Source organism: Salvelinus alpinus, chromosome 3, assembly GCF_045679555.1.
Source record: "Salvelinus alpinus chromosome 3, SLU_Salpinus.1, whole genome shotgun sequence".
NCBI classification, from domain to species: domain Eukaryota; kingdom Metazoa; phylum Chordata; class Actinopteri; order Salmoniformes; family Salmonidae; genus Salvelinus; species Salvelinus alpinus.
The window spans coordinates 102,075,631-102,101,978 of NC_092088.1; the positions used below are offsets into that span (position 1 = coordinate 102,075,631).

General features: G+C 45.8%; 1 protein-coding gene across 2 annotated transcripts in view; it reads left to right on the top strand.

Moving 5' to 3' along the window:
• The first annotated feature begins 13,315 nt into the window (after window positions 1–13,315).
• The window catches only part of LOC139571629 (C-terminal-binding protein 2), a 218,746-nt gene continuing 205,713 nt past the window's right edge, over window positions 13,316–26,348 (top strand). For both annotated transcript variants that reach the window (XM_071394681.1, XM_071394680.1), the window contains exon 1: window positions 13,316–13,669. The gene's annotated coding sequence lies outside the window, so the exon portion shown is untranslated. The remainder of the gene's footprint in view (window positions 13,670–26,348) is intronic.

Consider the following 26,348-nt stretch of genomic DNA (forward strand, 5'->3'; position numbering starts at 1 on the left):
CAGGGGGCTTTCTCAATTGCTTTATAATTGCATAGCAAGCATACGTAGAAAGAAATCCCTTCTGTAATTAAATTGTCAAATGGTTCAGTCATTGTTTCTACCAAAGTGTTTTTTAAAATATATTTCCCCCTGTTGAAAACCGTTGTTCCCGTCCTATTCTCCTCCAGCAGAGTTAAGCACTGTGACGCCACTACTTTACCTCTCCCGCTAACACGACTCTGAACAGCATCGCCCATCTCCTGGCTCACTGTGCACGTCATTAGCCCTCTGAATTACAAACATCATTACCACAATTGATTCGAGTTAGCCTCCCGGGGTGCTACAGTCGGCACTGAAACACGGCGGGAGATCATTTAGAGTCTGGTGTCAAGTCTGTTTCACAAGTTCAAGAGGAACCAACAGGGATCTGTGACTGAGGCTGTTCGCCTCTCTACACACACACACACACACACACACACACACACACACACACACACACACACACACACACACACACACACACACACACACACACACACACACACACACACACACACACACACACACACACACACACACACACACACACGCACGCGGGGGGGTAGGCCGTCATTGTAAATAAGAATTTGTACTTAAGTGACTTGCCTAGTTAAATAAAGGTTAAATAATGTGTGTGTGTGTGTGTGTGTGTGGCACACTGGCACACTGGCCTTCCCAGAAACCCCTAAATACAATGGCAGTACTAAGACGTTTTAAGGAAAGGGGGTACAAAGACAATTGGGTAAAACATGCCAATGATCGTTTTTTTAAGGGCTAACACAGTTGGAAAGCCTTCAACCAAAAGTTACAGAAAAAGCAGAACATGTCCCATCATGCTTCACCCAAAACTCACCATTGGGGCATTTAAGGGCATTATCAGGACGCACTGGTACATTATTGATACTGATTCACATTTTAAACCCATCTTTAAACATCCCCCACGGACAGTCTATAAAAGACCCCCAAATGTGAGAGAGACAGAGCTTTTGGAAACTATTCAGACCCCTTGACTTTTTCCACATTTTGTTACGTTACAGCCTTATTTTAAAATTGATTAAATACATACAAATCCTCAGCAATCTAAACACAATACCCCATAATGACATCACAATACCCCATAATGACATCACAATACCCCATAATGACATCACAATACCCCATAATGACATCACAATACCCCATAATGACATCACAATACCCCATAATGACATCACAATACCCCATAATGACATCACAATACCCCATAATGACATCACAATACCCCATAATGACATCACAATACCCCATAATGACATCACAATACCCCATAATGACATCACAATACCCCATAATGACATCACAATACCCCATAATGACAAAGCGAAAACAGATTTTTAGAAATGTTTGCAAATGTATTAAAAATAAAAATCTGAAATACCTTATTTACATAAGTATTCAGACCCTTTGCTATGAGACTCGACATTGAGCTCAGGTGCATCCTGTTTCCATTGATCATCCTTGAGATGTTTCTACAACTTGATTGGAGTCCAGCTGTTGGAAATTCAAATGAATGCACAATATTTGCCAAGGCATACTCCTGTCTATATATTATAAACCCAGTCATTCACAGTACCAGGTCAATATATTATAAACCCAGTCATTCACAGTACAGTACCAGGTCAATATATTATAAACCCAGTCATTCACAGTACAGTACCAGGTCAATATATTATAAACCCAGTCATTCACACTACAGTACCAGGTCAATATATTATAAACCCAGTCATTCACACTACAGTACCAGGTCAATATATTATAAACCCAGTCATTCACAGTACCAGGTCAATATATTATAAACCCAGTCATTCACACTACAGTACCAGGTCAATATATTATAAACCCAGTCATTCACACTACAGTACCAGGTCAGTATATTATAAACCCAGTCATTCACAGTACAGTACCAGGTCAATATATTATAAACCCAGTCATTCACACTACAGTACCAGGTCAATATATTATAAACCCAGTCATTCACACTACAGTACCAGGTCAGTATATTATAAACCCAGTCATTCACACTACAGTACCAGGTCAGTATATTATAAACCCAGTCATTCACACTACAGTATCAGGTTAGTATATTATAAACCCAGTCATTCACACTACAGTACCAGGTCAATATATTATAAACCCAGTCATTCACACTACAGTACCAGGTCAATATATTATAAACCCAGTCATTCACACTACAGTACCAGGTCAATATATTATAAACCCAGTCATTCACACTACAGTACCAGGTCAATATATTATAAACCCAGTCATTCACACTACAGTACCAGGTCAGTATATTATAAACCCAGTCATTCACACTACAGTACCAGGTCAATATATTATAAACCCAGTCATTCACACTACAGTACCAGGTCAATATATTATACACCCAGTCATTCACAGTACCAGGTCAATAAATTATAAACCCAGTCATTCACACTACAGTACCAGGTCAGTATATTATAAACCCAGTCATTCACAGTACAGTACCGGGTCAATATATTATAAACCCAGTCATTCACACTACAGTACCAGGTCAATATATTATAAACCCAGTCATTCACAGTACCAGGTCAATATATTATAAACCCAGTCATTCACACTACAGTACCAGGTCAATATATTATAAACCCAGTCATTCACAGTACCAGGTCAATATATTATAAACCCAGTCATTCACACTACAGTACCAGGTCAATATATTATAAACCCAGTCATTCACACTACAGTACCAGGTCAATATATTATAAACCCAGTCATTCACAGTACAGTACCAGGTCAATATATTATAAACCCAGTCATTCACAGTACCAGGTCAATATATTATAAACCCAGTCATTCACAGTACCAGGTCAATATATTATAAACCCAGTCATTCACAGTACAGTACCAGGTCAATATATTATAAACCCAGTCATTCACAGTACAGTACCAGGTCAATATATTATAAACCCAGTCATTCACACTACAGTACCAGGTCAATATATTATAAACCCAGTCATTCACACTACAGTACCAGGTCAATATATTATAAACCCAGTCATTCACAGTACCAGGTCAATATATTATAAACCCAGTCATTCACACTACAGTACCAGGTCAATATATTATAAACCCAGTCATTCACACTACAGTACCAGGTCAGTATATTATAAACCCAGTCATTCACAGTACAGTACCAGGTCAATATATTATAAACCCAGTCATTCACACTACAGTACCAGGTCAATATATTATAAACCCAGTCATTCACACTACAGTACCAGGTCAGTATATTATAAACCCAGTCATTCACACTACAGTACCAGGTCAGTATATTATAAACCCAGTCATTCACACTACAGTACCAGGTCAGTATATTATAAACCCAGTCATTCACACTACAGTACCAGGTCAATATATTATAAACCCAGTCATTCACACTACAGTACCAGGTCAATATATTATAAACCCAGTCATTCACACTACAGTACCAGGTCAGTATATTATAAACCCAGTCATTCACAGTACCAGGTCAATATATTATAAACCCAGTCATTCACACTACAGTACCAGGTCAGTATATTATAAACCCAGTCATTCACACTACAGTACCAGGTCAATATATTATAAACCCAGTCATTCACACTACAGTACCAGGTCAATATATTATACACCCAGTCATTCACAGTACCAGGTCAATATATTATAAACCCAGTCATTCACACTACAGTACCAGGTCAGTATATTATAAACCCAGTCATTCACAGTACAGTACCGGGTCAATATATTATAAACCCAGTCATTCACACTACAGTACCAGGTCAATATATTATAAACCCAGTCATTCACAGTACAGTACCAGGTCAATATATTATAAACCCAGTCATTCACACTACAGTACCAGGTCAATATATTATAAACCCAGTCATTCACAGTACCAGGTCAATATATTATAAACCCAGTCATTCACACTACAGTACCAGGTCAATATATTATAAACCCAGTCATTCACACTACAGTACCAGGTCAATATATTATAAACCCAGTCATTCACAGTACAGTACCAGGTCAATATATTATAAACCCAGTCATTCACAGTACCAGGTCAATATATTATAAACCCAGTCATTCACACTACAGTACCAGGTCAATATATTATAAACCCAGTCATTCACACTACAGTACCAGGTCAGTATATTATAAACCCAGTCATTCACAGTACCAGGTCAATATATTATAAACCCAGTCATTCACAGTACCAGGTCAATATATTATAAACCCAGTCATTCACAGTACCAGGTCAATATATTATAAACCCAGTCATTCACAGTACCAGGTCAATATATTATAAACACAGTCATTCACAGTACCAGGTCAATATATTATAAACCCAGTCATTCACACTACAGTACCAGGTCAATATATTATAAACCCAGTCATTCACAGTACAGTACCAGGTCAATATATTATAAACCCAGTCATTCACAGTACAGTACCAGGTCAATATATTATAAACCCAGTCATTCACACTACAGTACCAGGTCAATATATTATAAACCCAGTCATTCACACTACAGTACCAGGTCAATATATTATAAACCCAGTCATTCACAGTACCAGGTCAATATATTATAAACCCAGTCATTCACACTACAGTACCAGGTCAATATATTATAAACACAGTCATTCACAGTACAGTACCAGGTCAATATATTATAAACCCAGTCATTCACAGTACCAGGTCAATATATTATAAACCCAGTCATTCACACTACAGTACCAGGTCAATATATTATAAACCCAGTCATTCACAGTACAGTACCAGGTCAATATATTATAAACCCAGTCATTCACACTACAGTACCAGGTCAATATATTATAAACCCAGTCATTCACACTACAGTACCAGGTCAATATATTATAAACCCAGGCATTCACAGTACCAGGTCAATATATTATAAACCCAGTCATTCACACTACAGTACCAGGTCAATATATTATAAACCCAGTCATTCACAGTACCAGGTCAATATATTATAAACCCAGTCATTCACACTACAGTACCAGGTCAATATATTATAAACCCAGTCATTCACAGTACAGTACCAGGTCAATATATTATAAACCCAGTCATTCACACTACAGTACCAGGTCAATATATTATAAACCCAGTCATTCACACTACAGTACCAGGTCAATATATTATAAACCCAGTCATTCACAGTACAGTACCAGGTCAATATATTATAAACCCAGTCATTCACACTACAGTACCAGGTCAATATATTATAAACCCAGTCATTCACAGTACAGTACCAGGTCAATATATTATAAACCCAGTCATTCACACTACAGTACCAGGTCAATATATTATAAACCCAGTCATTCACACTACAGTACCAGGTCAATATATTATACACCCAGTCATTCACACTACAGTACCAGGTCAATATATTATAAACCCAGTCATTCACACTACAGTACCAGGTCAATATATTATACACCCAGTCATTCACACTACAGTACCAGGTCAATATATTATAAACCCAGTCATTCACACTACAGTACCAGGTCAGTATATTATCATTCAGGACATGTTCATTTTGCAGCTCTATCACATCAACCAAACCCCTTTATGAAGCTATGGGCAAAATTAAAACAAACATTTTCTAAAAGACAGTTTGAAATCTATTTGTTGGAATTACAGTTTGTTTGATTAACATATTTACTAAAGAAAACAAGGATGTGTTGAGTATTCAGCCAGGAGGTGTAACTGTACGATGTCTTAAACAGCCTGAGGTATAGGAACTACCTGGGAATGTTATTGAGTTACATAAACCACTACGGTATAGGAACTACCTGGGTATGTTATTGAGTTACATAAACACCTACGGTTAGGAACTACCTGGGAATGTTATTGAGTTACATAAACACCTACGTATAGGAACTACCTGGGAATGTTATTGAGTTACGTAAACACCTACCTATAGGAACTACCTGGGAATGTTATTGAGTTACATAAACCACTACGGTATAGGAACTTGTTATGCTGGTGAATGAGGACCCAAAAGCGACTTAAAGAAACAGAGTCTTTATTCCAGGCTTAAACAAACAATGATTCTCCTGGAAATTATCATAGGTAAATCCAAAACAGGAAACTGAAATCCTCTCGTCAGTAGAGAGGAACGACTGGAGACGCGACCACAGACTGCAGGTCGCTTCAGGAAGGCACAGGCCGTAGCTGACATAGACACCTGCTCACACGCAGCATCTGAAGAAGGCAAAAACACGACAGGGCGGAACAAGGACACAGAACAGCAAACATCAAACAAGAATCCGACAAGGACAGAAGCGGAAAACAGAGGGAGAAATAGGGACTCTAATCAGAGGGCAAAATAGGGGACAGGTGTGAAAGAGTAAATGAGGTAGTTTAGGAGAATGAGAAACAGCTGGGAGCAGGAACGGAACGATAGAGAGAGAGAGCGAGAGAGGGAGAGAGGGAGGGGGAGAGAGAGGGATAGAAAGAGGGAAAGAACCTAATAAGACCAGCAGAGGGAAGCACAGGGACAAGACATGATGATCAAAGACAAAACATGACAGTACCCCCCCACTCACCGAGCGCCTCCTGGCGCACTCGAGGAGGAACCCTGGCGGCAACGAAGGAAATCATCAATCAACGAACGGTCCAGCACGTCCCGAGATGGAACCCAACTCCTCTCCTCAGGACCGTAACCCTCCCAATCCACTAAGTACTGGTGACCACGTCCCCGAGAACGCATGTCCATGATCTTCCGTACCTTGTAAATAGGTGCGCCCTCGACAAGGACGGGGGGGGGGGAGGGAAGACGAACGGGGGCGCGAAGAAAAGGCTTGACACAGGAGACATGGAAGACAGGGTGGACGCGACGAAGATGTCGCGGAAGAAGCAGTCGCACAGCGACAGGATTGACGACCTGAGAGACACGGAACGGACCAATGAACCGCGGAGTCAACTTGCGAGAAGCTGTCGTAAGGGGAAGGTTACGAGTGGAAAGCCACACTCTCTGACCGCGACAATACCTAGGACTCTTAATCCTACGTTTATTGGCGGCTCTCACAGTCTGCGCCCTGTAACGGCAAAGTGCAGACCTGACCCTCCTCCAGGTGCGCTCACAACGTTGGACAAAAGCCTGAGCGGAGGGAACGCTGGACTCGGCGAGCTGGGACGAGAACAGAGGAGGCTGGTACCCAAGACTACTCTGAAACGGAGATAGCCCGGTAGCAGACGAAGGAAGCGAGTTGTGAGCGTACTCAGCCCAGGGGAGCTGTTCTGCCCAAGACGCAGGGTTTCGAAACGAAAGGCTGCGTAATATGCGACCAATCGACTGATTGGCCCTTTCTGCTTGACCGTTAGACTGGGGATGAAACCCGGAAGAGAGACTGACGGAAGCACCAATCAAACGACAGAACTCCCTCCAAAACTGTGACGTGAATTGCGGGCCTCTGTCTGAAACGGCGTCTAACGGGAGGCCATGAATTCTGAACACATTCTCAATGATGATTTGTGCCGTCTCCTTAGCAGAAGGAAGCTTAGCGAGGGGAATGAAATGTGCCGCCTTAGAGAACCTATCGATAACCGTAAGAATCACAGTCTTCCCCGCAGACGAAGGCAGACCGGTAATAAAGTCTAAGGCGATGTGAGACCATGGTCGAGAAGGAATGGGAAGCGGTCTGAGACGACCGGCAGGAGGAGAGTTACCTGACTTAGTCTGCGCGCAGTCCGAACAAGCAGCCACGAAACGGCGCGTGTCCCGCTCCTGAGTAGGCCACCAAAACCGCTGGCGAATAGAAGCAAGCGTACCCCGAACGCCGGGGTGGCCAGCTAACTTGGCAGAGTGAGCCCACTGAAGAACAGCCAGACGAGTAGAGACAGGAACGAACAGAAGGTTACTAGGACAAGCGCGCGGCGACGCAGTGTGAGTGAGTGCTTGCTTTACCTGTCTCTCAATTCCCCAGACAGTCAACCCGACAACACGCCCTTCAGGGAGAATCCCCTCGGGGTCGGTAGAAGCCACAGAAGAACTAAAGAGACGGGATAAGGCATCAGGCTTGGTGTTCTTATTTCCCGGGCGATAGGAAATCACGAACTCGAAACGAGCGAAAAACAACGCCCAACGAGCTTGACGTGCATTAAGTCGTTTGGCAGAACGGATGTACTCAAGGTTCTTATGGTCAGTCCAAACGACAAAAGGGACGGTCGCCCCCTCCAACCACTGTCGCCATTCGCCTATGGCTAAGCGGATGGCGAGCAGTTCGCGGTTACCCACATCATAGTTGCGTTCCGATGGCGACAGGCGATGAGAAAAGTAAGCGCAAGGATGGACCTTATCGTCAGAATGGAAGCGCTGAGACAGAATGGCTCCCACGCCCACCTCTGAAGCGTCAACCTCGACAATGAATTGTTTAGTGACGTCAGGAGTAACAAGGATAGGGGCGGACGTAAAACGCTTCTTGAGGAGATCAAAAGCTCCCTGGGCGGAACCGGACCACTTAAAGCAAGTCTTGACAGAAGTCAGAGCTGTGAGAGGGGCAGCCACTTGACCGAAATTACGAATGAAACGCCGATAGAAATTAGCGAAACCGAGAAAGCGCTGCAACTCGACACGTGACTTAGGAACGGGCCAATCGCTGACAGCCTGGACCTTAGCGGGATCCATCTGAATGCCTTCAGCGGAAATAACAGAACCGAGAAATGTGACAGAGGAGACATGAAAGGCGCACTTCTCAGCCTTCACGTAGAGACAATTCTCTAAAAGGCGCTGGAGTACACGTCGAACGTGCTGAACATGAATCTCGAGTGACGGTGAAAAAATCAGGATATCGTCAAGGTAAACGAAAACAAAGATGTTCAGCATGTCTCTCAGTACATCATTAACTAATGCCTGAAAGACAGCTGGAGCATTAGCGAGACCGAACGGCAGAACCCGGTATTCAAAATGCCCTAACGGAGTGTTAAACGCCGTTTTCCACTCGTCCCCCTCTCTGATGCGTACGAGATGGTAAGCGTTACGAAGGTCCAACTTAGTAAAGAACCTGGCTCCCTGCAAAATCTCGAAGGCTGACGACATAAGGGGAAGCGGATAACGATTCTTAACCGTTATGTCATTCAGCCCTCGATAATCCACGCAGGGGCGCAGAGTACCGTCCTTCTTCTTAACAAAGAAAAACCCCGCTCCGGCGGGAGAGGAAGAAGGCACCACGGTACCGGCGTCGAGAGAAACAGACAGATAATCCTCGAGAGCCTTACGTTCGGGAGCCGACAGAGAGTATAGTCTACCTCGAGGGGGAGTGGTCCCCGGAAGGAGATCAATACAACAATCATACGACCGGTGAGGAGGAAGAGAGCTGGCTCTGGACCGACTGAAGACCGTGCGCAGATCATGATATTCCTCCGGCACTCCTGTCAAATCACCAGGTTCCTCCTGAGTAGAGGGGACAGAAGAAACAGGAGGGATAGCAGACATTAAACACTTCACATGACAAGAAACGTTCCAGGATAGGATAGAATTACTAGACCAATTAATAGAAGGATTATGACATACTAGCCAGGGATGACCCAAAACAACAGGTGTAAAAGGTGAACGAAAAATCAAAAAGGAAATGGTCTCACTGTGGTTACCAGATACTGTGAGGGTTAAAGGTAGTGTCTCACATCTGATACTGGGGAGAAGACTACCATCTAAGGCGAACATGGGCGTGGGCTTCCCTAACTGTCTGAGAGGAATGTCATGTTTCCGAGCCCATGCTTCGTCCATAAAACAACCCTCAGCCCCAGAGTCTATCAAGGCACTGCAGGAAGCAGCCGAACCGGTCCAGCGTAGATGGACCGACAAGGTAGTACAGGATCTTGATGGAGAGACCTGAGTAGTAGCGCTCACCAGTAGCCCTCCGCTTACTGATGAGCTCTGGCTTTTACTGGACATGACATGACAAAATGTCCAGCAGAACCGCAATAGAGGCAAAGGCGGTTGGTGATTCTCCGTTCCCTCTCCTTAGTCGAGATGCGAATACCTCCCAGCTGCATGGGCTCAGTCTCTGAGCCGGTGGGAGGAGATGGTTGAGATGCGGAGAGGGGAAACACCGTTAACGCGAGCTCTCTTCCACGAGCTCGGTGACGAAGATCTACCCGTCGTTCTATGCGGATGGCGAGTGCAATCAAAGAGTCCACGCTGGAAGGAACCTCCCGGGAGAGAATCTCATCCTTAACCTCAGCGTGGAGTCCCTCCAGAAAACGAGCGAGCAACGCCGGCTCGTTCCAGTCACTGGATGCAGCAAGAGTGCGAAACTCTATAGAGTAATCCGTTATGGATCGATCACCTTGACATAGGGAAGCCAGGGCCCTGGAAGCCTCCTTCCCAAAAACTGAACGATCAAAAACCCGTATCATCTCCTCTTTAAAGTTCTGATAAACGTTAGAACACTCAGCCCTTGCCTCCCAGATAGCTGTGCCCCACTCCCGAGCCCGACCAGTAAGGAGTGATATGACGTAAGCGATCCGAGCTCTCTCTCTTGAGTATGTGTTGGGCTGGAGAGAGAACACAATATCACACTGGGTGAGAAAGGAGCGACACTCAGTGGGCTGCCCAGAGTAACATGGTGGGTTATTAACCCTAGGTTCCGGAGACTCGGAAGACCAGGAAGTAGCTGGTGGCACGAGACGAAGACTCTGAAACTGTCCTGAGAGATCGGAGACCTGAGCGGACAGGGTCTCAACGGCATGACGAGCAGCAGACAATTCCTGCTCGTGTCTGCCGAGCATTGCTCCCTGGATCTCGACGGCAGTGTAGCGAGAATCCGTAGTCGCTGGGTCCATTCTTGGTCGGATTCTTCTGTTATGCTGGTGAATGAGGACCCAAAAGCGACTTAAAGAAACAGAGTCTTTATTCCAGGCTTAAACAAACAATGATTCTCCTGGAAATTATCATAGGTAAATCCAAAACAGGAAACTGAAATCCTCTCGTCAGTAGAGAGGAACGACTGGAGACGCGACCACAGACTGCAGGTCGCTTCAGGAAGGCACAGGCCGTAGCTGACATAGACACCTGCTCACACGCAGCATCTGAAGAAGGCAAAAACACGACAGGGCGGAACAAGGACACAGAACAGCAAACATCAAACAAGAATCCGACAAGGACAGAAGCGGAAAACAGAGGGAGAAATAGGGACTCTAATCAGAGGGCAAAATAGGGGACAGGTGTGAAAGAGTAAATGAGGTAGTTTAGGAGAATGAGAAACAGCTGGGAGCAGGAACGGAACGATAGAGAGAGAGAGCGAGAGAGGGAGAGAGGGAGGGGGAGAGAGAGGGATAGAAAGAGGGAAAGAACCTAATAAGACCAGCAGAGGGAAGCACAGGGACAAGACATGATGATCAAAGACAAAACATGACAGAACTACCTGGGAATGTTATTGAGTTACATAAACACCTACGGTTAGGAACTACCTGGGAATGTTATTGAGTTACGTAAACACCTACGTATAGGAACTACCTGGGAATGTTATTGAGTTACATAAACCACTACGGTATAGGAACTACCTGGGAATGTTATTGAGTTACATAAACACCTACGGTATAGGAACTACCTGGGAATGTTATTGAGTTACATAAACCACTACGGTATAGGAACTACCTGGGAATGTTATTGAGTTACATAAACACCTACGGTATAGGAACTACCTGGGAATGTTATTGAGTTACGTAAACACCTACGTATAGGAACTACCTGGGAATGTTATTGAGTTACATAAACCACTACGGTATAGGAACTACCTGGGAATGTTATTGAGTTACGTAAACACCTACGTATAGGAACTACCTGGGAATGTTATTGAGTTACGTAAACACCTACGTATAGGAACTACCTGGGAATGTTATTGAGTTACGTAAACACCTACGTATAGGAACTACCTGGGAATGTTATTGAGTTACATAAACACCTACGTATAGGAACTACCTGGGAATGTTATTGAGTTACGTAAACCACTACGGTATAGGAACTACCTGGGAATGTTATTGAGTTACGTAAACACCTACGTATAGGAACTACCTGGGAATGTTATTGAGTTACGTAAACACCTACGTATAGGAACTACCTGGGAATGTTATTGAGTTACATAAACACCTACGGTATAGGAACTACCTGGGAATGTTATTGAGTTACATAAACACCTACGTATAGGAACTACCTGGGAATGTTATTGAGTTACATAAACACCTACGTATAGGAACTACCTGGGAATGTTATTGAGTTACGTAAACACCTACGTATAGGAACTACCTGGGAATGTTATTGAGTTACATAAACACCTACGTATAGGAACTACCTGGGAATGTTATTGAGTTACGTAAACACCTACGTATAGGAACTACCTGGGAATGTTATTGAGTTACATAAACACCTACGTATAGGAACTACCTGGGAATGTTATTGAGTTACGTAAACACCTACGTATAGGAACTACCTGGGAATGTTATTGAGTTACGTAAACACCTACGTATAGGAACTACCTGGGAATGTTATTGAGTTACATAAACCACTACGGTATAGGAACTACCTGGGAATGTTATTGAGTTACATAAACACCTACGGTATAGGAACTACCTGGGAATGTTATTGAGTTACGTAAACACCTTGGGAGTGTCTATGGCTCAGCTTCTCTGTGTCATGAACCAACTGTTTGGTGATCTTGAATGAAGCAGGACTACTGTAATAATCTTCCAAAATTGTTATGGGATATTTTCCCTGTTTATTATATGGTTATGCTGAAAATGTGAAGGCCTTTCATAAACAGCGTGCAAGACGCATCACCAACATGGGCCAACCTTTGGTTGATTTACATTGTTTTTTGAAAGCAATGTTGGAAGAAAATAAAAAAAGTTTAAAAAATATATATTTTAACAATATTTAAGAAACTAACTATGACATGTAATGGATGATCTATATGTTATTGATTACCTATATGATCATATCAGTATTGATGGAAAAGTAAATGTCCATCTTCCCGAACCCAAACACTCCCGTCACTGTCCGTCATTTCGTCTCCTCCAGAAGCGGTGACTGCCCCATGGCGTTAGCGCCGCTCACCAGGCTTAAACCACACAGAACGGCAGTGTTTGACTAGACGACTGGGAACCTGTAGGAGGGGGCGAGGCTTCGTCATATAGGTTTATTTCATTGGTTTAAACGACTCAAGACCCCGCCTTAATACCAAAAAAAAGAGTGAGGGAGGGAGACAGTGACAGAGGAGGAGAGAGGAAACAATATCAACCAGTGAAACAGTTGGATAGTCACCTATTAATCCGAGTCATTTTCCGACCGTCTTTTTGGACAGGAGCACAACACATACCATTCAACCCTGTAGGCTACTTTCCCTAATCATGTGTTTCTATACAGTCGCCTACACCGGAAACAGCTGTGTATCCTATTAATCCTAGCACTTGGATAACTAAGTTTTGGCATTTAAAGGTGGATCAGTGTAATAGCCTACACAAAATCTGTAGGGAATTTTTTTTTCACAAGCGGCTGGATGATGCTGCTCATGTGTGCGTAAAGTCTGCATTTTCTTCTGAATTTGGCGATAAACGTCAGCTATTCAGGTAAGATTTTAATAATACATATATTATAACTATCACGTTTGCTTATAATAATCTATATTAGTGTTCAATTGGTTTCAATAAACGGGCTATTTTGATGTCCGCATAAACTGTGACCATTTGTGTTGTGTTCACCTCGCTGCGCAACTAAGGAACGGAATGGTCGAGTGAATTGTATGCTGAGGACATATTTTGACGGACCACGGCGCAAAGCCATACCTAGTCCAACTGTTAAAATATGTAGCCGAAGCTTATAGATTTACCTCGCATTTCGCTGCCTCTCGTTCATCTTCACTCGACTACTGTAGTCTATCAAGCCATGTGGTGATAACGGTGGACAGAGAGAGAGAGAAGTGGTTATGTTTAAGAAAATGGGAAGTGTGTTATATTGGTTTATAGGAAGTTTCCCCCCCTTTCACTGGAAGGCTGTATGTTGAGTTGTTGATGTGTGCCCGGGGTGGGAATGAGATTATGTTTCCCGAGTTGTTGCCGTTTTATAATGAGTCACATCGTTTAATTGCGGTTGTCAGCGAAAGATGGAATGTTGTCAGCGAAAGATGGAATGTTGTCAGCCAAAGATGGAATGTTGTCAGCGAAAGATGGAATGTTGTCAGCGAAAGATGGAATGTAAAGATTCTGATTTGGAATCTTTTCTGCTCCTATTACGGCAAGCAATCTGAATCTTTCACGTCAGTCATTACAATACAGCACATCTGCTGTTGAGAGAATCTTTGCCAGCCAACCAAGCGTTGCTTGACGCCCCACACACCGAAGGCAACAACCTTTAACTAGTCTATCTCTTCTGCTTTTGAAGAACTGACACGAGAAAACTGCTTCTATTAATAGATTGTCATTTTGGACAGATGGCTTCTTTTTTGTTGTTGTGATCTTTGAGTAGATAGTGTATTTGATAGGGAAAACATTGTGCAGCTTAGTGATTGTTTGTTTTACCCGAGACAGCATCATCAATATATTACATATTATCAATGAACTGTAGGAGATACTACTCCTGCTGCTTCGCAATACGAGAAAGTCACAACCAACGTCTTTGGAAGTTGTGTGAGTTGAGGAGCACCCCAGAGAGCTAACCTGTATTGCCCACATGTTGAAAAGACCCCCCCCCATTTGATAGTGTGGGTGAATTCCAATCACATTCAGGCTTCACATTACTGGGACCAATCACATTCAGACTTCACATTACTGGGACCAATCACATTCAGGCTTCACATTAGTGGGACCAATCACGTTCAGTCTTCACATTACTGGGACCAATCACGTTCAGGCTTCATATTACTGGGACCAATCACATTCAGGCTTCACATTACTGGGACCAGTCACATTCAGGCTTCACATTACTGGGACCAATCACATTCAGGCTTTACATTACTGGGACCAATCACGTTCAGGCTTCACATTACTGGGACCAATCACGTTCAGGCTTCACATTACTGGGACCAATCACGCTCAGGCTTCACATTACTGGGACCAATCACATTCAGGCTTCACATTACTGGGACCAATCACATTCAGGCTTCACAGTACTGGGACCAATCACATTCAGGCTTCACATTACTGGGACCAATCACATTCAGGCTTCACATTACTGGGACCAATCACTGCCATGAACTCAAACAAGACACTTTATTATAGCTTTTAACAGTGGTGCTCCACCTCCCAATGAGTTAGAGAGCTTGTTTATACAGCTGGTTTGATTTAAGATAGAGCCTAGTTAATTAGTCCTCATGAAGAACCAGTCTGGAGTATGGAGACAGAGTAAAGTAGTTCATTAGTCCTCATGAAGAACCAGTCTGGAGTACGGAGACAGAGTAAAGTAGTTAATTAGTCCTTCACATAAAGAAACAGTCGGGAGTATGGAGACAGAGTAAAGTAGTTAATTAGTCCTCATGAAGAAACAGTCGGGAGTATGGAGACAGAGTAAAGTAGTTAATTAGTCCTTCACATAAAGAAACAGTCGGGAGTATGGAGACAGAGTAAAGTAGTTAATTAGCCCTTCACATAAAGAAACAGTCGGGAGTATGGAGACAGAGTAAAGTAGTTAATTAGTCCTTCACATGAAGAAACAGTCTGGAGTATAGAGACAGAGTAAAGTAGTTAATTAGTCCTCATGAAGAAACAGTCTGGAGTATAGAGACAGAGTAAAGTAGTTAATTAGTCCTCATGAAGAAACAGCCTAGAGTATAGAGACAGAGTAAAGTAGTTAATTAGTCCTCATGAAGAAACAGTCTGGAGTATGGAGACAGAGTAAAGTAGTTAATTAGTCCTCATGAAGAAACAGCCTAGAGTATGGAGACAGAGTAAAGTAGTTAATTAGTCCTCATGAAGAAACAGCCTAGAGTATGGAGACAGAGTAAAGTAGTTAATTAGTCCTCATGAAGAAACAGCCTAGAGTATGGAGACAGAGTAAAGTAGTTAATTAGTCCTCATGAAGAAACAGCCTAGAGTATGGAGACAGAGTAAAGTAGTTAATTAGTCCTCATGAAGAAACAGCCTAGAGTATAGAGACAGAGTAAAGTAGTTAATTAGTCCTCATGAAGAAACAGTCTGGAGTACGGAGACAGAGTAAAGTAGTTAATTAGTCCTCATGAAGAAACAGCCTGGAGTATGGAGACAGAGTAAAGTAGTTAATTAGTCCTCATGAAGAAACAGTCGGGAGTATGGAGACAGAGTAATAGACTGGTAGTGTACTGGTAGTGTAGGTCTTTACAGCATGTCATTGATGAATGTGTGACAGCTGAATGGAGGTCCTCCTTGGAATGAGTCTCGTTGTGTCCCTGCCAGAGGGAGAGAAAGGGCTGGAGGAGGACACACCCAGACTGAGACACTGACACACAGACACACAGACACTCCCCTTGTCTTGCCTGCAGGAGTAAGGACCCTACAGATGTGTGTAGCCAGGACAGCTGCTCTCTCTTCGGCCATTGTCAAGGAAACATGAAGTCCGGTAGTGGAAGGGACTGCCAGAGGGACTGACGGCTCACGACAACAAAGAGGCCTTGTCAGAAACCACCATTAAGCCGGGTCAGTTCAGTCTGCTAGCTGCAGGAAGGACTCGGGATCATGCTCTCGCCGGCTCATAATTCCCTCAGAGTATTATTTCAGCGAGTCCTCTCTAGCCTTGTCAGGTAGAGTCACAATCACACTATTCACAGAAGAGAAAGGAGAAATTCAAATTGCTTTGGTTTTATAATCTCATTGTTTTTTTTCAGTGTTTTCAGACTATAGTGGTTAGTGGGTATAGTGTACCTACCAGGTTTCAGGTAAGACCCAAGTGCAGACTGTGTTGAGGTAACGATGTTTATTGCAACAACAGGTCAAGGCAGGCAAACGACAGGTCAAGGCAGGCAAACGACAGGTCAAGGCAGGCAAACGACAGGTCAAGGCAGGCAAACGATAGGTCAAGGCAGGCAAACGACAGGTCAAGGCAGGCAAACGACAGGTCAAGACAGGCAAACGACAGGTCAAGGCAGGCAAACGACAGGTCAAGGCAGGCAAACGACAGGTCAAGACAGGCAAACGACAGGTCAAGGCAAGCAAACGACAGGTCAAGGCAGGCAAACGACAGGTCAAGACAGGCAAACGACAGGTCAAGGCAGGCAAACGACAGGTCAAGACAGGCAGGGGTCGATAATCCAGAGCAGTGGGGCCAAGGTACAGGACAGCAGGGAGGCTCAGGGTCAGGCAGAGGTCGGCAGTCCAGAGCAGGGGAAAAGGCGCAGGACGGCAGGCAGGACCAGGACAGGCAGAGGGTCAAAACCAGGAGGACGAGGAAAAAGAGAGACCGAGGAAAAGCGCTGGTTGACTTAAACAAACAAGACGAACGGGCACAGATAGACAGAGAACACAGGTATAAATACCCAGGGCATAAGTGGGGAAGACGGGCGACACCTGGAGGGGGGGTGGAGACGAGCACAAAGACAGGTGAAACAGAGCAGGGCGTGACACTACCCTTACTCCCTTAGAGTTAATTAGTCCTCTCTCTAGCCTTGTCAAGTACAGTCAAACTCCAAACGGTTCACTGAAGAGAAATTAAACTGTTTAATCTCATTTTTTCAGTATTTTTTGATTAAGTGTGGCTAGTGGGTTTACACTGGTTGGACAAATATTAGGAAAACCTGCTCTTTCCATGACATAGACTAACCAGGTGAATCCAGGTGAAAGCTACGATCCCTTATTTATGTCACCTGTTAAATGCACTTCAAATCAGTGTAGATGAAGGAGAGGAGACGGGTTAAAGAAGGATTTCTAAGCCTTGAGACATGGATTGTGTATGTGTGCCATTCAGAGGGTAAATGGGGAAGACAAAATATTTAAGTGCCTTTGAACGAGGGTGTGGTAGTAGGTGTCAGGTACACCGGTTTGAGTCAAGAACTGCAACGCTGCTGGGTTTTTCACGCTCAACAGTGTCAATCAATCAATCAATCAAATGTATTTATAGAGCCCTTTTTACAACAGCAGTTGTCACAAAGTGCTTACACAGAAACACGGCATAAAACCCCAGAGAGCAAGCAATGCAGATGTAGAAGCATTGTGGCTAGGAAAAACTCCCTTGAAAGGCCGGAACCTAGGAAGAAACCTAGAGAGGAACCAGGCTATGAGGGATGGTCAGTCCCCTTCTGGCTGTGCCGGGTGGAGATTATAAGAGTACATGGCCATTAAGGCCAGATTGTTCTTCAAGATGTTCAAACGTTCATAGAAGACCAGCAGGGTCAAATAATAATCAGTGGTTTTAGAGGGTGTGCAAGGTCAGCACCTTGGGAGTTAATGTCAGTTGGCTTGTCATAACCGAGCATTCAGAGGTTGAGACAGCATGTGCAGTGGGGGGGTCCAGTGAACAGGCCAGGGTTCCATAGCCGCAGGCAGAACAGTAGAAACTGGAGCAGCAGCACGACCAGGTGGACTAGACGGGGACAGCCAGGAGTCGTCATGCCAGGCAGTCCTGAGGCATGTTCCTAGAGCTCAGGTCCTCCGGGAGGGGAAAGGGAGATGGGAAAATTAGAGAGAGCATACTTACAATCATACAGGACACCAGAGATTTACACCAGATAAGACAGGAGTTTTACACCAGATAAGACAGGAGATTTACACCAGATAAGACAGGAGATTTACACCAGATAAGACGGGAGATTTACACCAGATAAGACAGGAGATTTACACCAGATAAGACAGGAGATTTACACCAGATAAGACAGGAGATTTACACCAGATAAGACGGGAGATTTACACCAGATAAGACAGGAGATTTACACCAGATAAGACAGAAGATTTACACCAGATAAGACAGGAGATTTACACCAGATAAGACAGGAGATTTACACCAGATAAGACAGGAGATTTACACCAGATAAGACAGGTGATTTACAACAGATTGTCACGTTCCTGACCTGTTTTCTGTTATTTTTGTATGTGTTAGTCGGTCAGGGCGTGAGTTTGAGTGGGCAGTCTATGTTATGTGTTTCTATGTTGGTTTAGGGGTGACCTGATATGGTTCTCAATTAGAGGCAGGTGGTTTACGTTTCCTCTGATTGAGAGCCATATTAAGGTAGGTGGTTTCACATTGTTTGTTGTGGGTGGTTGTCTTCTGTGTCTGTGTATGTCGCACCACACGGGACTGTTTCGTTTTGTCGTTCTTATATGTAGTCTGTTCCTGTTCGTGCGTTCTTCGTTGTATGTAAGTTCGTATGTTTTAGGTCAGTCTACATCGTTTATTTGTTTTGTTAATTATCAAGTGTAGTTCGTTTTTCGTCTTGTCTAATAAATCATTATGTCAAATTACTACGCTGCAAATTGGTCCTCCGATCCTTCTCGCCTCTCCTCGTCCGAGGAGGAGGAAGACGACAGCCGTTACAGAACCACCCACCAAACCAGGACCAAGCAGCGTGAGTTCGAGCAGTGGCCTTCTAAACAGGAATGGACATGGGAGGACGTGTTGAACGGCAAGGGTTGCTACACATGGGAGGAGATCCTGGCTGGAAGGGATCGCCTCCCATGGGAACAGCTCGAGGCAGTGAGGAGAGCAGAGGCAACCGGAGAAAGGAACCGGAGATATGAAGGTACGCGGCTAGCACGGAAGCCCGTGAAGAAACCCCAAAAATGTATTGGGGGGAGGCTAAGAGGTGGTGGGTCGAGGGCAGGTAGGAGACCTGCGCCCACTTCCCAGGCTAACCGTGGAGAGCGGGAGTACGGGCAGACACCGTGTTACGCAGTAGAGCGCACGGTGTCTCCTGTACGTGTTCATAGCCCGGTGCGGGTTATTCCACCTCCCCGCACTGGTAGGGCTAGATTGGGCATTGGGCCAGGTGTCATGAAGCCGGCTCAACGCGTCTGGTCTCCAGTGCGTGTCCTCGGGCCGGCATACATGGCACCGGCCTTACGCATGGTGTCCCCGGTTCGCCTTCATAGCCCGGTGCGGGTTATTCCACCTCCCCGCACTGGTCGGGCGACGGGGAGTATTCAACCAGGTAAGGTTGGGCAGGCTCAATGCTCAAGGGAGCCAGTACGCCTGCACGGTCCGGTATTTCCGGCGCTACCTCCCCGCCCCAGCCCAGTACCACCACTGCCTACACCACGCACCAGGCTTCCAGTGCGTTTCCAGAGCCCTGTTCCTCCTCCACGCACTCTCCCTATGGTGCGTGTCTCCAGCCCAGTGCCTCCAGTTCCGGCACCACGCACCAGGCCTAGAGTGCGCCTCATCCGGCCAGAGCTGCCCATCTGCCAGGCGCCACCTGAGCCATCCGTCTGCCCAGTGCCACCTGAGCCATCCGTCTGCCCAGTGCCACCTGAGCCATCCGTCTGCCCAGTGCCACCTGAGCCATCCGTCTACCCAGCGCCATCTGAGCCATCCGTCTACCCAGCGCCATCTGAGCCATCCGTCTACCCAGCGCCATCTGAGCCATCCGTCTGTCCCGAGCCATTAGAGCCGCCCGTCTGTCCCGAGCCGTCAGAGCCGTTCGTCAGTCAGGAGCCGCTAGAGCCATTCGTCAGTCAGGATCTGCCAGAGCCGCCAACCAGACAGGATCTGCCAGAGCCGCCAACCAGACAGGATCTGCCAGAGCCGCCAACCAGACAGGATCTGCCAGAGCCGCCAACCAGACAGGATCTGCCAGAGCCGCCAGTGAGCCAGGATCTGCCAGAGCCGTCAGCGAGCCATGAGCAGCCAGAGCCGTCAGCGAGCCATGATCAGCCAGAGCCGTCAGCGAGCCATGATCAGCCAGAGCCGTCAGCGAGCCATGAGCAGCCAGAGCCGGCCAGCCAGGATCCGCCAGAGCCGGCCAGCCAGGATCCGCCAGAGCCGGCCAGCCAGGATCCGCCAGAGCCGGCCAGCCAGGATCCGCCAGAGCCAGCCGCCCAGGATCCGCCAGAGCCAGCCAGCCAGGATCCGCCAGAGCCAGCCAGCCAGGATCCGCCAGAGCCAGCCAGCCAGGATCCGCCCCTCAGTCCGGAGCTGCAGTCCTTCAGTCCGGAGCTGCCCCTCAGTCCGGAGCTGCCGTCCCTCAGTCCGGAGCTGCCCCTTGTCCCGGAGCTGCCCCTTGTCCCGGAGCTGCCCCTTGTCCCGGAGCTGCCCCTCAGCCCGGAGCTGCCATTAATCCAGAACTGCCCCTCAGTCCAGAGCTGTCTCTCTGTCCGGAGCTGCCCTTCAGTCCGGAGTTGCCCTTCTATCCTGAGCTACCTCTCTATCCTGATCTATCTCTCTGTCCTGAGCTACCTTATCCCGGTGCTGCCCCTTATCCCGGTGCTGCCCCTTATCTCGATGTTACCCTTTAAATTAAGTGGGTGTAATAGGAGGGTGGTCATTCGGAGGGGTCGACGTAAGCTGGGATTGACTATGGTGGGGTCGGGACCTCGCCCAGAGCCTGAGCCACCACCGTGGTCAGATGCCCACCCAGACCCTCCCCTAGACTTTTGGTGGGGGGGGGGTTATGTCACGTTCCTGACCTGTTTTCTGTTATTTTTGTATGTGTTAGTCGGTCAGGGTGTGAGTTTGGGTGGGCAGTCTATGTTATGTGTTTCTATGTTGGTTTAGGGGTGACCTGATATGGTTCTCAATTAGAGGCAGGTGGTTTACGTTTCCTCTGATTGAGAGCCATATTAAGGTAGGTGGTTTCACATTGTTTGTTGTGGGTGGTTGTCTTCCGTGTCTGTGTATGTCGCACCACACGGGACTGTTTCGTTTTGTCGTTCTTATATGTAGTCTGTTCCTGTTCGTGCGTTCTTCGTTGTATGTAAGTTCGACCAGAGCCCTATTCCCTAATAGTGCACTACTTTAGACTACAGCCCTATTCCCTATATAGTGCACTACCTTTGACCAGAGCCCTATTCCCTATATAGTGCACTACTTTAGACTACAACCCTATTCCCTATATAGTGCACTACCTTTGACCAGAGCCCTATTCCCTATATAGTGCACTACCTTTGACCAGAGCCCTATTCCCTATCTAGTGCACTACCTTTGACCAGAGCCCTATTCCCTATATAGTGCACTACCTTTGACCAGAGCCCTATTCCCTATCTAGTGCACTACCTTTGACCAGAGCCCTATTCCCTATATAGCGCACTACTTTAGACTACAGCCCTATTCCCTATATAGTGCACTACCTTTGACCAGAGCCCTATTCCCTATATAGTGCACTACCTTTGACCAGAGCCCTATTCCCTATCTAGTGCACTACCTTTGACCAGAGCCCTACCCTATTATAGTGCACTACCTTTGACCAGAGACCTACACTACATAGGGAATAGGGTGCCATTTGGAACGCAGGTCGTCTTACTCTACAGGTGAATAACAGTCTCCGTTAAGCCCTGCGTTAAAACGTTATCCTGCCGAGGACCGCTATGGTGGTTTTATAGGGTGATGGGTCTCCTGTTGAGGACCGCTATGGTGGATTTATAGGGTGATCGGTCTCCTGTTGAGGACCACTATGGTGGATTTATAGGGTGATAGTTCTCCTGTTGAGGACCACTATGGTGGATTTATAGGGTGATGGGTCTCCTGTTGAGGACCACTATGGTGGATTTATAGGGTTCTCCTGTTGAGGACCGCTATGGTGGATTTATAGGGTGATGGGTCTCCTGTTGAGGACCACTATGGTGGATTTATAGGGTTCTCCTGTTGAGGACCGCTATGGTGGATTTATAGGGTGATGGGTCTCCTGTTGAGGACCACTATGGTGGATTTATAGGTTGATGGGTCTCCTGTTGAGGACCACTATGGTGGATTTATAGGGTGATCGTTCTTCTGTTGAGGACCACTATGGTGGATTTATAGGGTGATCGGTCTCCTGTTGAGGACCACTATGGTGGATTTATAGGGTGATCGTTCTTCTGTTGAGGACCACTATGGTGGATTTACAGGGTGATCGTTCTCCTGTTGAGGACCACTTAGGTGGATTTATAGGGTGATCGTTCTTCTGTTGAGGACCACTATGGTGGATTTACAGGGTGATCGGTCTCCTGTTGAGGACCACTATGGTGGATTTATAGGGTGATCGTTCTCCCTTTGAGGACCACTATGGTGGATTTATAGGGTGATCGTTCTCCCTTTGAGGACCACTATGGTGGATTTATAGGGTGATCGTTCTTCTGTTGAGGACCACTATGGTGGATTTACAGGGTGATCGGTCTCCTGTTGAGGACCACTATGGTGGATTTATAGGGTGATAGGTCTCCTGTTGAGGACCACTTTGGTGGATTTATAGGGTGATCTGTCTCCTGTTGAGGACCACTATGGTGAATTTATAGGGTGATCTGTCTCCTGTTGAGGACCACTATGGTGAATTTATAGGGTGATCGGTCTCCTGTTGAGGACCACTATGGTGGATTTATAGGGTGATAGGTCTCCTGTTGAGGACCACTTTGGTGGATTTATAGGGTGATCTGTCTCCTGTTGAGGACCACTATGGTGAATTTATAGGGTGATCTGTCTCCTGTTGAGGACCACTTTGGTGGATTTATAGGGTGATCTGTCTCCTGTTGAGGACCACTATGGTGAATTTACAGGGTGATCTGTCTCCTGTTGAGGACCACTTTGGTGGATTTATAGGGTGATCTGTCTCCTGTTGAGGACCACTATGGTGGATTTATAGGGTGATGGGTCTCCTGTTGAGGACCACTATGGTGGATTTATAGGGTTCTCCTGTTGAGGACCGCTATGGTGGATTTATAGGGTGATGGGTCTCCTGTTGAGGACCGCTATGGTGGATTTATAGGGTGATCTGTCTCCTGTTGAGGACCACTATGGTGAATTTATAGGGTGATTGTTCTCCTGTTGAGGACCACTATGGTGGATTTATAGGGTGATCTGTCTCCTGTTGAGGACCACTATGGTGAATTTATAGGGTGCTCGTTCTCCTGTTGAGGACCGCTATGGTGGATTTATAGGGTGATTGTTCTCCTGTTGAGGACCACTATGGTGGATTTATAGGGTGATGGGTCTCCTGCTGAGGACCACTATGGTGGATTTATAGGGTGATGGGTCTCCTGTTGAGGACCACTACGGTGGATTTATAGGGTGATGGTTCTCCTGTTGAGGACCGCTATGGTGGATTTACAGGGTGATCGTTCTCCTGTTGAGGACCACTATGGTGGATTTATAGGGTGATGGGTTTACTGTTGAGGACCACTATGGTGGATTTATAGGGTGATCTGTCTCCTGTTGAGGACCGCTATGGTGGATTTATAGGGTAATAGGTCTCCTGTTGAGGACCACTATGGTGGATTTATAGGGTGATGGGTCTCCTGTTGAGGACCGCTATGGTGGATTTATAGGGTGATGGGTCTCCTGTTGAGGACCGCTATGGTGGATTTATAGGGTGATAGTTCTCCTGTTGAGGACCACTATGGTGGATTTATAGGGTGATAGGTTTCCTGTTGAGGACCACTATGGTGGATTTATAGGGTGATCTTTCTCCTGTTGAGGACCGCTATGGTGGATTTATAGGGTGATGGGTCTCCTGTTGAGGGCCACTATGATGGATTTACAGGGTGATCGTTCTCCTGTATAGATTAGGTATCTAATGCCTATACGGTACCATTCTGCCATCCATGGAACTCATCATACCTTACTAGTTTACATCCCTGCTGGGCGCTGATTAGTGCTGGTTATTTTCCCTCTAGTTAAAATGGAGGGTGTGTTAACGCCTAGAGGGGATAGTCCAGAAGTACTACTGTTTTCTGACTGAACGGAGAGGGAACAGATCCTCCCTCTAGTTCAGCACGTCTGAGTCGTCTCTTGTTTTGTTTTCCTGTTTGATAAGTGAAGGGACCGGGTCAGAATCAGGAATGTTAAGAGAAAGAGGGACATTTTGACAGTAGTGGTGCTATCGGGGCAGCTCCACTGTATAGTACACATAGGCAATGAATGGCTGCCTCTGTTTCTTTTGGGTCAATTTGAATATGTGCTTTTAATTGGTCTCTGTCTCATCTTCTTTCTATCTCCTTGTTTCCTCCCTCTCTCTCTCTCTTCCCTCGCTCCCTCTCTCCCTCTCTTTCTCTCTATCTCTCTCTCTCTCTCTCCCTCTCTCTCTCTCTCTTCCCTCGCTCCCTCTCTCTCTCTCTGTCTCTCTCGCTTCCCTCGCTCCCTCTCTCTCTCCCTCTCTCTCCCTCTCTTTCTCTCTCTCTCTCTCTGTCTCTCTCTCTTCCCTCGCTCCCTCTCTCTCTGTCTGTCTCTCTCGCTTCCCTCGCTCCCTCTCTCTCTCCCTCTCTCTCTCTCTCTTCCCTCTCTCCCTCTCTCTCTCTCTGTCTCTCTCGCTTCCCTCGCTCCTTCTATCTCTCCCTCTCTCTCTCTCTCTTCCCTCGCTCCCTCTCTCTCTCTCTCTCTCTCTCTCTCTCTCTCTCTCTCTCTCTCTCTCTCTCTCTCCCTCGCTCCCTCTCTCTCTCTCTCTGTCTCTCTCGCTTCCCTCGCTCCCTCTCTCTCCCTCTCTCTCTCTCTCTCTCTCTTCCCTCTCTCCCTCTCTCTCTCTCTCTTCCCTCTCTCCCTCTCTCTTCCCTCTCTCCCTCTCTCTCTCTCTTCCCTCTCTCCCTCCCTCTCTCTCTCTCTCTTCCCTCGCTCTCTCTCTCTCTTTTTTGCATTCCTCCAAAGTGTTGAAGGGAGTGTGTCTGTGGGGCTTTGGGATCTAGCTGGAAGCTCTCTCTCCCTCACCACAATTGACTAGCTGCTCTCTCTCACCAAGATTGACACACACACACACACACACACACACACACACACACACACACACACACACACACACACACACACACACACACACACACATACACACACATGCACAAATACACACACACACACATAAAGGTGTATGGTGCCAGTCTGATGTAATGTCAAGCAATGGAGCAGTGATAGACACCAATTATAATCCTATTTATTCATTATTTTCTCTTACAACTTAATACTGTTTTAATTGATATGCTCCTGAATCCACACTTGGTAATATAATACACCAAGGAGATGTCAAAGACAGAGACATCTTTATTATATTATTAAGGAGAGGAGGAGACTACTGAGATGGTAAATTGGTGTATCGCATTATAAAACTGACCTCCTGTGAAATGAAAAATGACAACGTACCATCATCCTTAAAAAGGAAATGGTATTAAATAATTAACTCATCCGTGCTTTTGTCGTAATGTCAGCATGCTAATATAGGGGATGTGATTATGGTATTTTATG